Consider the following 16419-nt stretch of genomic DNA (forward strand, 5'->3'; position numbering starts at 1 on the left):
TTAGCTGATTTTATTAGAATTCTCCTTGGCCTCAAGCCCTTGTAATTTATACAAGGGAAAAAACTTTTTTGATCCTTAGAAGCCCTCGACATCAATCCCACGTATCCTTGGTATACTTAAGGAATGTTATGTGACATTTTTTCTCACCAAACTTTCAATGATGATTTTGTTAAAAAATTAACCTCAAAATAAGCCTACAACATTTCAAAACAATCACAACTAATATATATAACACCTATGTCAAAGTCATATGATGTTAGGGCCTCTCTTCTCTCTCTCTCTCTAGATATATATATATATATATATATATATATATATATATATATATATATATATATATATATATATATATATATATATATATATATATATATATATATATGTATGTATGTATGTATGTATGTATGTATGTATGTATGTATGTATGTATGTATGTATGTATGTATGTATGTATACGTATACGTATGTATGTATGTAATTTCAATATTAATGTTATATTTATTTTAATTAGTTAAACTAATCAACATCAAGAAGTCCCATCTTAGATGTTGTCAGCGCAAAAATCCATTAATGGTGGAATTGAACTTTATGCAATGTTGGATAATCGATGAGAGAAGATATTCCATCGAATATTCAACCTTTAAAAAAATCCCATCGGATATTCGATGGGCATTGGGATTTTAGAAAAAATAAAATAGAAAATACATTTAACTTTCGACACTTTTTCTGATTTTATCCATTTTGTCAGATTCTGTTGTTCAAATTTCAACCCAAATGTAGTAGTGTTCTCATATAAACACAAAATTTCTCTACTAAACTTTGCAGTGGAATAGGAACATAAATAAATACAATTAACACAATTCAAGAGATATAATTTGTAGGTAACCCAACTTGGAAAACCCTCTAGAGTCTTCTTGTTGGGAATACTATTGATAGAAACTGAAGAATTCTCTCTTACAATACAACTTCGTTTTCAATAGAGAATACACCCTTCTTCCTACCTTTCCTAGGCCATAAAATCATGCTTGTTGTAGCCCGATCTGATCCATAAATCCTTGCACAATAGGTGCTCCTATTAAATAGGAATTTCCTCCTATTTCTATGCACACTACCTGAGGGAACTCTTCCTCACGATAATTTTGTGCACAATTTTCTCTTGCGCACTCTTCCCCACAATCTCACACATAACCTTGTGCATACTCCTATTTCTTTGTCTCACTATCCCATGCTCATCAAACAATGAGTAACAATGTGTCTTCACTCTTCCTTTTAAAGCAATTTGAATGGCCAAATTTGGTGAGTTTCTAAATAAGGAGTTTTCTTTTGTGATTTTTTGAGTTAGCATGAGTTAACTACTCATGCAACTCTTCTTATCTCTTGAGACTCAACCATAATTCTTTTCCCTTAATTAACTCACACTAGAAGATTGATAACTCGACCTTCCACTTTGACACATCAATTAACTACTTCATGAACACTTCCTAAATTTTAGGAATTTTCCATAAATTTTAGGAACTCGTCCCATTTTTTAGGAAGTAACTCCTAAATCATAGGAACTCGTGCATGCTCAAGGAGAAACTTGTTTAGGTTCGTTGAATTAAGGCACAAAACGAGGAACCCATTCTCACTACAATTTTCAAAAAATAATTCCAGTAGGGAGGAAATGATGGGCCCGAGAATTGTATATTTTATTAGGTCCATTTGATTGTTTCTAGACATTTAAAATATGTATTTGAGACCCTATACTTGGAAATCATAGAGTTAATTTATAGTATTAATGGGTCCTTTGGAATTTGATTTATCCTTGCTTATTATGTGCCTACTATTATTTATTTTTGTAGAAAATTGTGAGAATATTGGGCAAATTATAAAGATTTGGAAGATGAGATAATCTAGGGACTTTCTCCCTGTTACATGATGGACCAATAAATAAATAAAATATCATGAATTTATTGGCATATTTGAGACCTCCACTGATTGAGAAAATCTAGGGATGTGTTCCCTGCTACAAAAGAAGCTAGAACTCAATATTTAATGAAGATTCCTACTATTGGGAACCAGTTCCATTTTTTGAGGGATTTTGGAGGGGAACACTACCTCCTTTCAAGGTGGATGCTACTCCATTGGCGAATCTTGTAGAAGCACCCATTCGATGCTATTAATTTGCCATCTTATGGGCATAGATTTTTTAGTCTTCTTATGAATAAAACTTGTTGTTTAGTAGCTCTATTTTCATTTTCAGCAAGGATGTACTTGAATTGATTCTAAGAATGAAGTTTTGTTTCATTTTCAGCTTATAAGTCTTAGTTCCTTCATAATAATCTAAGTATCGTTGGTTTTTGCTACCCCAAGAGCCTAAGATCCCTGATGTAAAATTTATTTATCTTCTTTGAATGTCTTGACCACTTGCATTTCTTATTCTTGCATTTCCTATTTATGTACTTAGTATTCATGCTTCATTTGTTGTAGGTTAGATTGGTTAAATGATTTAATTTAGTGGTTTTTCAGGGAATTTACATAGTTACAAGTATGATTTATCCTTATAACAACTCTGCAAAGTCATATTCATTATCCATCTACTTAGATTGGTTTACTAGTTCACAATATGCAATTTATGGAAGTATCATGTAGCAAAAAAGTAATAAATTTCTACTGAATTTTAGCACATCTTAATGAGATTTTTTGGAGTGGATTCCACTTGGATTGAAGCCTAAAAACATACCACTTAATAAAAAAAATTATCCCATGGAATTTTCACTTGATTAGCTTAGGCATTGGGGTGCTTAGATCAGCTCACTAGTTCATTGTTCTGTAAATATGGTTACCTAGACCATTAGTTTGACTTTTCCCCTTGTGAAATATGGTCTACCGAGTAGATATAAGATTGGAAAGTCTTCTAAACTCTTTCCCAACCTTCCACCATCTTCCCCACTTTCAAATCACTTCTAGATTCCTTATAATGCTTTTAGATGAAATCATGCAACATCTTGTAGCAATGTTGTAGCATCCCATAGCACTTTACAAAATTGATCAGAACTCAGGGAAAAATTCATTTTAAGCCTATTTTTTTTCTTTTCATCACTTAGAAACATAGCCCAAGCTGTGGAATCCAACTGGAAGGGACCATATACCTTTTTGAACATCATTTTTTTTCATCGTAGCTTTAATTTTGCAATTAGGATTTACTGTTTTGATCATAAGTTAAATAACATATAAATAGTTTGCATTGACCCCTTTTGAGAACTTGATTGTTTCTGAAAATATATTAGAGTTTCCTTGATGCAGTAGGACAAGTAAAGTTTCAATTGCTTCTTTCTTGTAACGATAAGTTCAGTAGTTGGCTTCCTTTGAAATTTTCGAAATTGTCTCTACGCTTCTCAATTGACTTCATTGCATCAGTCAACGAAAGAAGGACACATTACATGTTGCACACATAGTGACGACACCTATTAAGTTTGTATAGAACCCAGATTGATAATTAAAGTTGGTAGTCTTGGGAGTTGCAACATTCTTGTTTCACAACTGGGGCTCATTAATTCCCATGGAAAAATTGGCCTTTTGACAAACATTAAAACATTCATATCTCTCCATCAATATGTGCTTTGGGTCATTGGTGTATATTTTAACCTTATTAAACCACTGGAGGAAAATAAGGGGGTTTAGGATGCTTAACCCTGAGGTGTAATAGTTTTCTAACCTTCTTCACCAAATCCAATTGGTGGATCTAAATACTATCAATGGGGTCTATACATGTAATAATTGTGGAGAAGGAACCAAGCATCTAGTAGATCAGAATGATTTGTAGTATGTGAAGCCTAAGTGAATGTGATTGCTTTTTTGAAGCCATTATTCTACCAAGTGTTATAGACATTTTTGGGCCCTGCAACCCCAAGCATAAAATGTCCATAAACCAAGGGCTCCTAAGTCCCTAAAAGTTTTGTTTCATACCCTAAAGGAATAAGGTCAGCTGATTACATCATCTCCCAAAATTTCTCCATGAAAAACTACTCAGAACTAGTCAAAACTAGATCATCTCACTTGCTCCATGGCCAGGGTGCGATGCATCGCACCTTGTACACACGGGAAGTGCGATGCATTTCAAAAATCCCTTCTATGGGGTGCGATGGACGAGAGTAGACAAATGGTGGAAGCAGTTTGCTAAGTGGATGATCTTGGAATCTTCCAGAAACTTCTCCTGGGACACTTGCCTCTCAGAATCGCCCAAGGATGAGTAAGAGATCAATGAGATCTCCAAGTGGAATCAAGAACTATCAGAGAGAAGACACTAATAAAAAACCCAGAGCTGACTCACACCTCTGCAAATATCTATATATAGATCTCTCATCCCAGAGATCCAGAGGTTGGGGGCTGGAATTTTGCATCTTGTAAGGAATTGTTGTTGGTTTCTTGAGGCAACATCATAGTGTTGGGTGATCTAAGCTTTTCATGAGGTGAAGAAGGGCTTACTTGCTGAGAGGATGATGTTGGGTCAGAACAACTGGTTGTAACTCTCTTGGCTCTTTCTTGATTATCAATAAAGCTATTCAAGTTTTCCTCCATACTCTTGTGTGATTTATGTTTTATGCATTTGTATGGTCAATTTACATCTGATCCTAGATTGTTTATGATAATAGATCCATGTTCTCATATAGTGTTATGATGCTTTGATTCTACAGGTATTCTGTGAAGCTGGGTATACAAGAAAGCAAGTAGCAAAGGACTATCAGAAGAGAGAGGAATCAAGCAAGGAACCAAGCGCAAGACGGAGGTTGGTCTCCTTTATTCTTCTTTCATCTATCTTTCATAAAGGAAAACGAAAGTAGTTTTACTTTGTTTGTTTCTAAGGTAGCTACCACCCTTAGTGGGATTAGCAGTTCTGCATAGACACTATTCCCGGTAACACCAAGCATTGGCTTTAACCATTGGGAATTCTACTTGGAATTAGACTTGAAAGTGACCCCTCGCAATTGACCCTTCATATTCGAAAGATTTTGGTTACAAGATCCTGACATCATACCCAAAGCTAAAAGCTAGTGGGATGAATTACATGTCCAAGGTTTAAATTCTATGTGTACCTTTCAATGAAAGCTTAAGGAATTTAAGGTCAGAAAAAAAAAAAAAAAGAATATAATACAAAGGATTTTGGACATATCTCCATGGAAAACAATTCTTGGAGACATGCATGGAGCATGTGCAACAACAAATTGTTCTGGATGGGTGCACAAATGCTTTGATTATACTAGAAGGAAAATTAACTAATAAAATGGACTAGTGGAGGAAATAGGAGGAGGCCCTTTGGAAATAGAAATATTGTGTCCAATGGCTAAAGGAAGGAGATAGGAATCAAAATATTTCCATGAGGCTATGATAAAACATTGTCATAATAATAAGATATTCTCTCTTTCTTCCAACAATAGACAACAATTGGTCCAACATGTGGAGTTGGAATAGGAACTTGTATCATAATATCATTCCCTGCTTATGGATCCATTACCCAATAGTTCAACCATTATTCGAAAACTTACCTTGCATATCCCTAATCTTATTCATCTTGAGAAAAATAAGGCCCTAATGAGAGAAGTCTCATTTGCAAAAGTGGAAGAGGTGGTGATGGTGAAGACAAAATATAAAGCTCTGGGACCTGACAGTTTCACAATGGACTTCTTTTAGGCTTGTTGGCCTTTCTTAGGATCTAAAGTGCATGCATTAGTTGAATAATCTATCCACTCCCAAAGGTATGGTTAGTTATTAATGCTACTTTTATCACTTTAATTCCTAAATCCGGTAACATAGATAGCCCTAGTGGTTTTTAACCTATAGCTGACCCTTTGTAATGTTGTTTACAATATTACATCATTAATCATTGTAAATTTCTTTAAACCTTTATTGAACAACATCATTTCTCCAAATAAGATAGGTTGTATTGAAGGCCACCAAATCCTTAATGAGATCATGGCAACACATGAGGTTATCCTTTCCATAAAGAGGTCCAAGTCGGTCAACATGCTTGTCAAACTAGACCTCTCTAAAGCTTATGATCATTAAATTGGGATTATTTTCTCCCAACTCTTCAGGGCTTTGGGATCTCATCTCAATGGATCGCTTGGATCAAGTCCCTCATCTTTATTCCCTTCTTATTTATTCTTCTGAATGGATCTCCAACCATGATTTTATATCCCTCTAGAAGCCTTCACCATGGTGACCCTACTCACCCTTTTTATTTATCTTGGTAGTCAAGGGATTGGGATGGTCCAGATTCTCTCTGCTACTCAAATTAACCAATATATTTTACTTCTATGATGTTAGCAAAATTTCATATGAAAGAGTATGAAAAACCACATGTGCATGCTTTAAAGAAGAGGAAACATAAAGGAAACCATCAAATCAAATAACACACACAAGTTGTAATGGAGTTCACCCAACGCGGGTTATGTCTCCAGGACCAGTCACAAGAGTGGGGAGGCTACTGTTGAGTGTGGAGCCTGATTATCTTCTTTATTCAAAGGTATTGCTGCATTGGACCCCAGTTCGTAATGTGGCAGCAACATTGCCCGTAAAATGTTCGCCACTAGGGGGGTCCACAGGGGGCAACGATGATTATTTGGAGCACCCCCCCCCCCCCCCCAACGGGGAATCGGGGGCAACGCCCCCAAAGCTAAAAATAGATGTAAATTTTCCTTGTAAAATGTTGTAATTTCGTAGTCAATCTGGGTCATTCATTAGGAGGAGATATGACGGTAGAAGTTATGTTTAATTTAGGGTTTGTTGCCCTAGAAGGCAACCCCTCGCTATATATGAGGGAATTGTATTGCGTCTATGTGATCTGTATTCTGAGTGAGAAAGAGAGAGGAGATTGTGTGATAGCGAAGAGGGAATTACAACGGATCTGTTGTAGGTTGTATCTCTTTAGTTTGTTGGATAATATAAAAGGAAGGACTGGCTGTTTCTCCATGGACATATCCTAAATTGGGTGAACCACATAAATTTGTGTCTCTCTTGTTTTATGCATTTTCTGTGTTTATATTTTTGCAATATATTTTATGTGTTCCATTGCTTTGTAATATATAATTTACTAGTAGCCGCTTCATTAAATGCTGCAAGATGATGATGAGTACATGGTGTATTCTTTTTCATTACAAGGGAAAACTCCCTCAACTAGAGTGGCATGTCTCTCCATGAGACATTATCCTATAGGAACTCTCACCCATATGGTTCTTCCTTTAGCATGACAACATATCAAATTCTCACATGAGGTGGCATATAAGTATCCTCCAATAGAATGGTAAACAAGGATCTCAACATCAAAATCATCATCTTAGCAAATCAAAAGAAAGACATAGCATCGCTGCATCATATACCTCCACTTCTTTGTATGACCTAAAAATGCACAACTATGCTTATAAAATGGATTGCACCATTGAATTCGTGGCGTGAAATCATGTCAATTGACTATAAATTTGACCCCATTCTGAGGCCGTCAAAATCTAGAACCTCGGGAACTCGAATATTCCCCAAAGATTTGTTCTCATTGGTTGAATGGAATTCTATTGTTCAAATGACAAATATTACTTTGCCACTATGCTCCTTGCGAGAAACTGAGTAATTTGAGTATAAAGTCGGCCTGGTTTTGAAACTGTCAAAATTTTTCCCTTAAGGAAAATTTTAGATTCCATAAAGATTATTTTTTGCAAGTTGACTGAAATTCAAACAGACTAGTGCACCGCACCCCACCAATGTGCCACGCCCATGTAAAAATACACTGCGTGGAGGCACCCAATGCGCCGCGCTTGCTCAGTGCATCGCGCCACCTGCTCAATGCGCCACGCACACTCTAAGCACAGTCATAGCTTGAAAATTCACAAGTTTTTCCCTCTCTCCACTAAACTCCGACTTCAATTGACCTCTTGAGTGCAAATGGCATGGATAAACATAGAAATATTTATATCAAGTCATAGCTTTGACCTTTGCTTTGTAAAGACCCATTTTTGGTAATGTTTCAGAATTGGCATTTCTTCACTTTGATTTTTTAGCTAAAACGATGGCTTTTTGGTTGATTCTTGTAGGAGATGGTGGCATGTCTTCGGCAAAGGATGACCAGAGGCTGCAGTTGAAGTACTTCATGATGGAGGACTTTTAAAAAGACATACTCATTACAAACAATTAATTTGACAATTTCCTCTTCAAAACAGAGTTTTGAAGAGGAATCATCCTTGAGCATTATTGATGATGAAAATCTGAACCTCCCTCTCGCCTGCTGGATTTATTGGACATTTTGAGGACTAAATCGACTAACCCTAGACCTAGTGAATTGTTGACCTAGTCATCAAACAGGACTTTAAATGACTTTAAAATTGATTCGACAAACAGACCTAAACTAGCAAGATAAGGCATGAGGGGAATGAGTAACGAGGCCCTTCCGTCAGATAATGGCATTCCCCTAGCGGAATGCAACGGAGTGAATCGAGCAAGACACCTAAAAATGAAATGCAATAAGAGAAATGATCTCTGATGGAGGGATGACCAGACCGACTCTAACACCCCACATCGCACAAATGAATTTAGTGCTTAAATATATTTTTATGGACGAAAATTTTAATGTAAGGCTTGGTGGAACGTTGGCTAAACTGGGAAAATTTTAAATGAAAGATCGGGGTTTGAATCCCCATTTCAATTTTTTTATTTTGGTGGACCGTTATAAGGGTTGGATGTTGTGTTAATTTTTGGGCGATGATTATGTTTAAGTGGTAACTGTTGAGTGGGGCCACCCAAACCGGCTGGGTGGGTTCGATCCCCACTGGTTGGTCTTTGTCTTAATTTTTGGGCGAAGATTATGTTTAAGTGGTAACCGTTGAGTGGGGTTGTCCATGGAGCAAGCCTGCCGAATCGACTGAGCGAGTTTGATCCCCGCCAACCCCTTGTATTCAATATGTGGCATAATCGTTTAAACGACCGACCATGTTGGCCGAATATATATTATATATGTAATGGTTGGGGGCAGCGGGGTTGGTGGCCCACACCGTGTTTTTAAATTTATTTTTTATATAAAAAAATAAAATGGTCAAAAATTGTCCTTCGATTTTTAAGGGTCACTAGAAACTAGGCAACAATTTCACCAGTTTCGACTGCCGAAATACATCACCAATAAGTGCCAAATTTTTGCCTCGTTTGTGACCGCCAAATTTAGTCAGACCTCCAATTTTAGCAGACCTCCAAACTTAGTTGGCGCTCCTGCAAATTTAGCCAATGGGCCTAGTTTGACCAAAACTTTGACTAGCCATAACATTCACATACAAACTCAGATTGAGGTGTCGTTTGAGCTGTTGGGAAGCTTTCAAAGATCTCTTTGATCTTACCCTAGTTTTATGACAATAAACTAACTTTCATTTTTTATCTTTTCCTGAGCCATATTTGATCATTGAATGATTCTGGAGCCACTTGGATCATGGGAAGATATCTTAAAGTTGATGGGCATCAAGAAATTATTAAGGGCTTAGCCTTTATGGAAATAATTTACGTATCACCCATCAATTTTTTTTTTATGATATTATGCTCTTTGGCATGCCCACTCTAGGGGAACCCAGGGCTTTTAAAACTATCCTCAATGACTCCATGAAGGCTTCAGGTATGGTTTTAAATGTAAAAAAATCAAACATTTATTTCTTTAACACTAATGTGATTGCTCAAAGACACCTAGCATGCCTCGTGGAATTTCAGATAGGAAAAATTATTGCTAAATACCTGAGAGCACCATTGGTCGAGAACTCTTTGAGATCTTCCTATTGGTAAGGAATTCTCAGAAGATATCTAATAAGTTAGATAGTTTGGAATTAAGGTCTCTTAATTTTGCAAGTAGGTTAGTGCTTATTAAGTTTATCCTTCAATTTACTAGTGAACAACCCTAGATGCTCCCAAATTTTTGTTTAAATCCATCACTTCCCTATATAGATATTTTCTTTAGAGAGGAGCAAAGAAGGGGAAAATCTTGCCATTAATTTCCTAGGAAAATATTTGTATAACCTAGCTATCTTGGGGATTAGGTTTGAAAGACTCAAAGATCCTTAATAAGGAATTGGGAGCTAAAATATGGTAGTGATGGCTTCATAGAGGAAATGAACTTTGGAAACAAATTTGGGGTAGGAAATATTACCGCTTCTTTTCTCAATCGGAAAAGTTAAGGGCTATAGTATATCCCTTAGGCTCTTGTATATGGAATTTTTCATATGCAAACTAGACTCTAATTCAAAATCGTATCTTTTGGGAGATTAGGAATGGAAGAAATGCACTTTTTCTGGAAATATTCTTGGCAAAAAATGCCACAGTTCGGGTACCATGAGGAACTTATAGGAATAGAGAAATTTACTTCAGATCAACAATGCACAACAATAACATATTATTAGAAAATGAAGCATGATTCTATGCTTTGGGGAGAATGGAAAATGATTGATGATTAGCTAGAACTCTCAGCCTTGACTTCTTGACTTCTTTTAGCTTAGAAGCTACAAAGATGAAAAATATCCATTACTCAAGGTTGTGATGAACTTTGGTGGGGATATCAAACTAGATGGATGTTTACTCTTAAGGAAGCATACTTTCTACTCATTGTTCACAAGGACATCCATGAGGAACCTTTATGGAAGAATATTTGGATGAATGGACATTGGCTTAAGGTTTCACAATTCCTATGGTTGGTAAGGAGACAAAAGAACCTTTCATGGGGTCAAATTAAAAAAAAAAAAAGGATTCCAAGGACCTTCGATGTGCCCCTTATGCTAGAATCATTAAGATACTATGGAACACCTCTTGAGTTCCTACCCTTTCACCAACTATATTTGGATACGATTCTTACTCCTTTTTGGATATTTCGACCACTTTAACATCTTGGTGGAAAATTTGGAGAAATGGAGAACTAGCATGTTCAATAACCTCGTGGTGAATCAAGAATGTATTCTTATTCCTAGATTTGTCATGTGGGTGACTTGGAAAGAAAGAAACAAGATCATATCTAGACAAAATAAAAATGAAGAAGGCACAATTCGACAAATTATTAAGAAAAATATCCATCATACCATCCTCTTTGAAGCATGAACCCAGGAGGGCTAGAAAGTGAATCAATAGGAATATGAGATTTTATTAAAACTTGAGCTCGCTCCTTCAATGATCCCATATCTTCCTCCTAGGTTTTCCCTCTCCCAAAAATATCTCTCTTTCAATCTACACTTGCCCACCAATGGGTTTTTTGAAGTTAAATTTTGATGGTGCTTCAAAGGAAATCCTGGTCAAGTTAGTTATGGAGGGATTTTTTATGACTAGGAAATTTGAACCTTAAAGTTGTATGCTACAAAGTGTGGCTTCAAAAGAAATAATGTAGCAATGTTCCTTGCCTTAGGAAAAGGTCTAGTATTGGTGATCAATGAAGGATATTCAAAACTATAGGTTGATGGGGACTCCCAATTGATTATCTCAACTATCAATAAAATCAACAACTGGATGCCTATAGAAACATTGTCCAAGATTTGGTGATTGGAACATATCATCTCTCACATTCAAAAGCTTCTCCATTCTATCCATTTTGTCACAAATTCCCATTCTCATCAAATGGGAAACAAAGCGTTGACTTCTTCGCCAACTTGGGGTGCTAGGATTGATACATATATCTAATAGAAACCTGGTTTGAAGTGGTGTCTTCCAGCTAGAAGAAACCTCTATAACTCATTTGTGATGCTGATAAAATGCCCTTGATCGGGTTTTTGTTCAATGGGACATTAGAGGTCATGGGGAGGATCCGGCCACCCCACTTCCTCTCACAACATTTAAACGAGGTGTGGTGTGTCCAACCGTCGACATGCAACACATATGTGAACTACATACACTAATATTCATTCCCATGTCAAAATTTACTTCGTTCAATTGTTTTGAGAAGGGAGACCTTGCTCTCCAACTTTTCTGGTATTCTTAGGCTTCTTCCCCACTAAAGGTGGGACAATTCCCTTGGGTGTCTAATAGAGGAGGGTTCACATCTGGCAGAAAAATTGCAAGGCTATGGCATAGTCAATGGGAATTTTATCAATATTGGATGTCATCCTTCTATTATGGATTTGAATTGACCTAAGCCTGGATGGAAGACAACCTAGCTTATGGGCTTAGAAGTATTTGGCATTGGCACAAGAGACAAAGCAATAGTTAGGAGATAAGCTTTGGGTACGCAAGGGTTACAAATCTAGGGACTCCAACAACTAAATTGGAGTTAGGTATTGTAGGAGCTAGTAACATTAGCATTTCTTGAGCACACGCCACTTTTTCGGTCCAAGTTTGGTGGGTCGACAAATTTGGTGTATTGTTCTACTTTTTTGGTTCAATAATTTCATTCACTAGTTATGTTCCTCGCTAATGGATGCTCATTTTCTTTATTTGATTTCAACTAGGTTGGATAGTGGCTAGATTTGTGGTATTTCCTGATGAGCTCCTTCCCCTACCAAAAGTCTTTCAGTTACCATTCCTCTTCGCATGTCCTTCTTTGTTTGTTGGCCTTGTCTGTCTTGGATCCCCCAAACCCCCTAGTTTTTGCTTCTTTTGGGCTTCCTCGGTCTTATTCCTCTCAGTCCTAGACTGTTGTTGGTAAGTTATCTTTCCTAGACATCTCCCTTTTGGTGCAATATGCCCCGATAACAAATGCATAATTGTCAGGGATATAGGGGAAAAGGCCCTTAGGGTAGGTTGCATGCCCAAGCTCATGCCCAAGACGCTGCAACCATCTTCCATTCTACCACCCTACTTGAAATTCACAAAGATATATGTCAAGTCAAAGCTTCGCCACCAATGACCAATAAGCTTATTAAAATTCAGAAATCCAAGAGGAGGTAGCCAATTGGGTTCCTAACCCTGGCCATACTAGGGGAAGATGGAATCAATACTTCAACTCTATCACCCTCCATTGGTAGATAAATTCTTCTAGGTAGGGTCTTAAGAAGCATGAAGACCACAATGATATCATCTCTTCTTTGAATAAAATCAAGCAGGTGTAACAATATCAACGCTCAGTCTTGCTAGTTTGGATGTCTGGCTAGCTCATCTTGAAATTTATCTTCAATGTGACCTAAAACCTCTTGCTCCAGTTGGTACAAGTGTTTAGGACCTATCTCTAGTTACTATGTTAGGCCCCTATACTACTAGTGTAACCCCTTATTGTTATTAGTACAACCCCCTTATTATGTTTTTGTACCCATGTAGTCCCCATATTGTTATTATTGTGCCCCATAGAAGCCCACTATTGTTATTATTATGTCCTTACATTATTATTGTTATGTCGGCTCTGATTATATTATGACCCCTTAGACTCCTATATATAGAAAGGAGGTATTTTCATTTGTATCATCCAAGAATTGTTTATTTGTGTAGTGTAAAGGAGGTTACCCCCTCGAAGAGGCTGAATTCTAAGGCGTTGATCTATCTTTTCTATCCTTTTGTGAGATGGTTTCATAACATTTGGTATCAGAGCTTTGGGTTCTAGGGTTTTTCTGCTCCAAATAGGTCATCATGGAATTTTCTCTATAATTTTTTTCTATGACATTTCAGAAGAAAAAAAAAAACTCATTTGAGACGAAATTTCACTGAACCCCAGGTTCAAATTTCAGAGCTTTTCGTGCTATATTTGCAGAGATATGATCTACGGAAGTTTCTCTTTTTGCAAACTCCTAAATTACATTCCAAACAGGTGACCTGGGGAAAATTGTCATAACTTTCTCTCTGTGCATCGAATTGAAATTTCGTAAGAAGGTACAAAAATAGGACGGAATGTAGTTTCTTTTATATATTTTTCAAAGCCAAAGGTTGAAACAGTGACACGTGGCATGTCGTACAAGTTCACTCTACTGAACTTGTCTATAATTAGGTCACTATGGGAGATTTGGCATAACTCTTCCTTGGAGAATTCAATTTGGATCAAACTGGTGGCATTAGAAAGAGGAAGCAGAGGGCTACTGCAAGTCGCAATTTCAGAACTTAAAAATCTGAAAGTACAGAGTTACAGTTGTTTGAAGATTGAGCTCCTAACATCAAGAAAAAGCAAGATGAGGAAGTTTGATGGCAAGGATCCAGTAAATTGGATACTTCAGATGGAGCAATATTTTGATGTACATGGTGTACCACTGTTACAAAAGCTATGTATTGCATCTTCATATTTAGAACCGGATCAATTTTTATGGTATAAAGGGCTTTGTTCTCGTAAACAACTTGTTACGTGGTCAATTTTCACGAAGGAAATGATAGCACATTATGAGGATACAAAGAGCAACACCTTCTTTAGAGCAACACCACAACAATTGGAAAGAGTAAAAGGGATTTGTTACATAGTGGAAAGTAAAATTATGGAAACAAGGAAATCTACCCCTCACAACTATAAAGATGGAAGTGTTGTTTCTCCTAGCCTTCCACAACCTACAAGGGTTACACCACAACAATTGGAAGAAAAAAGAGAAAAAGGGCTTTGTTACAATTGTGATAGAAAATGCACTAAAGGTCATAAGTGTGTTGAGTAGAAATTATTTTACATAGAGTATGAAGAGGAGGAAGAAAAGGATCAAGAAACCTCAAAAGAAGAGGATATACACAGGACCCAACCCCAGAGAAAGAAGAAATGAATCAAACCATATCTTGTAAAGCATTGGCAAGAATTACCACTCCTCAAACTCTCAAGATAGAAGGACATATCAAGAAGAAAAAGGTTCAAGAAGTGAAAAATCACATCGAGAAAGAATAAATGAATCCAAACATATCTTGTAATGCATTAGCCAGAATTACCACTCTTCAAACTATCAAGATAGAAGGACATATGAAGAAGAAAAATGTTCAAGAAGTGAAAGATCACATCGAGCATCAAGAAATGAATCCGACCATATCTTGTAAAGCATTGGAACAAATTACCACTCCCCAAACTCTCAAGATAGAAGGACATATCAAGAAGAAGAAGGTTCAAAAAGTGAAATATCAAGAAGAAAAGTATCAAGAAACATCAAAAGAAAAGGATACTCACCAGGAACCAACCCCAGAGAAAAAAGAAATGAATCCGACCATATCTTGTAATGCATTCGTCGGAATTACCACTCCTCAAACTGTAAAGATAGAAGGACATATCAAGAAGAAAAAGGTAATAATATTGATTGATTCAGGTAGTACCCATAATTTTATTAATTGTAATATAGCCAAGGACTTGAATTGCTTCCTAGATCCAGCACCAAAGTGTCAAGTGACGATTGTAAGTGGAGGAACCATAAATTGCTCTGGAAAGTGCCATAATATCAAACTATCCATGGGAGAATATGTATTGAATAGCCCAATGTTTTCCGTTCCAATGGGTGGTGTTGATGTTGTACTAGGAGTCCAATGGCTACAATCCTTGGGTACAATAGCTTTTAATTTTCAAGAACATTTTATGAAATTTTCTTCGGAAGGAAAGGAAGTTGAATTAAGGGGTATCACAGGGAAATAAGGAAAGATAATCAACTCTAACAGAATGACAAAGCTTCTAAAGAAAGAACAGCGAGGCGTAATTGCACAATTATGTTCACTAACTGTTCGCACATCGAAATCATGTATTTCTCCAGATCTCAAAAAGTCTTGGACAATCATTCCAAGGTATTTGAGACTCCCAAAGGTCTCCCATGTATTCGTGATCATGATCATGCTATTCATTTTATTCCAGGATGTGTTCCACCAAACGTCAAGCCTTATAGATATCCATATGCCCAAAGGAGTGAAATTGAACATATAGTTGCAGAAATGGTAGAGGTTGGTACAATTATCCAACCAAATTTGATAAACAAAGGAAGGTATGAATGAAAGAATGGTGAAGCAGGGTGGGAACCCATTCAAAAGTTTCTGAATATCCCAGTTCCAACAATATTGCCAGAACTTGACAAGGAAGGAAAAATCATATTGGAACCTGAAGCATTTGGAGATTCGAGAAGTCGACAGCTACGAAATCGATCAATTTCAAAGCATCTCATCAAGTGGAAGAACTTACCTATTGAAGATTTCACATGGAAGGACAAGAATTTTATACAGAAGCATCAAGAATTACTCAAGCATTGAGGACAACACTTTTTGAAGGAGAGGGGCATGTTAGGCCCCTATACTACTGGTGTAACCCCTTATTGTTATTAGTACAACCCCCTTAATATATTGTTGTACCCATGTAATCCCCATATTGTTATTATTGTGCCCCATAGAAACCCACTATTGTTATTATTATGCCCTTACATTATTATTGTTATGTCAGCTCTGATTATATTATGACCCCTTAGACTCCTATATATAGAAAGGAGGTATTTTCATTTGTATCATCCAAGAATTGTTCATTTTTGTAATGTAAAGGAGGTTTCCCCCTCGAAGAGGCTGAATTCTTAGGAATTGATCTATCTTTTC

This window comes from Pinus tabuliformis, chromosome 4_2, assembly GCF_031772625.1.
Source record: "Pinus tabuliformis cultivar Carrire ecotype Pingquan chromosome 4_2, CPIR1, whole genome shotgun sequence".
In the NCBI taxonomy this organism is placed as follows: domain Eukaryota; kingdom Viridiplantae; phylum Streptophyta; class Pinopsida; order Pinales; family Pinaceae; genus Pinus; species Pinus tabuliformis.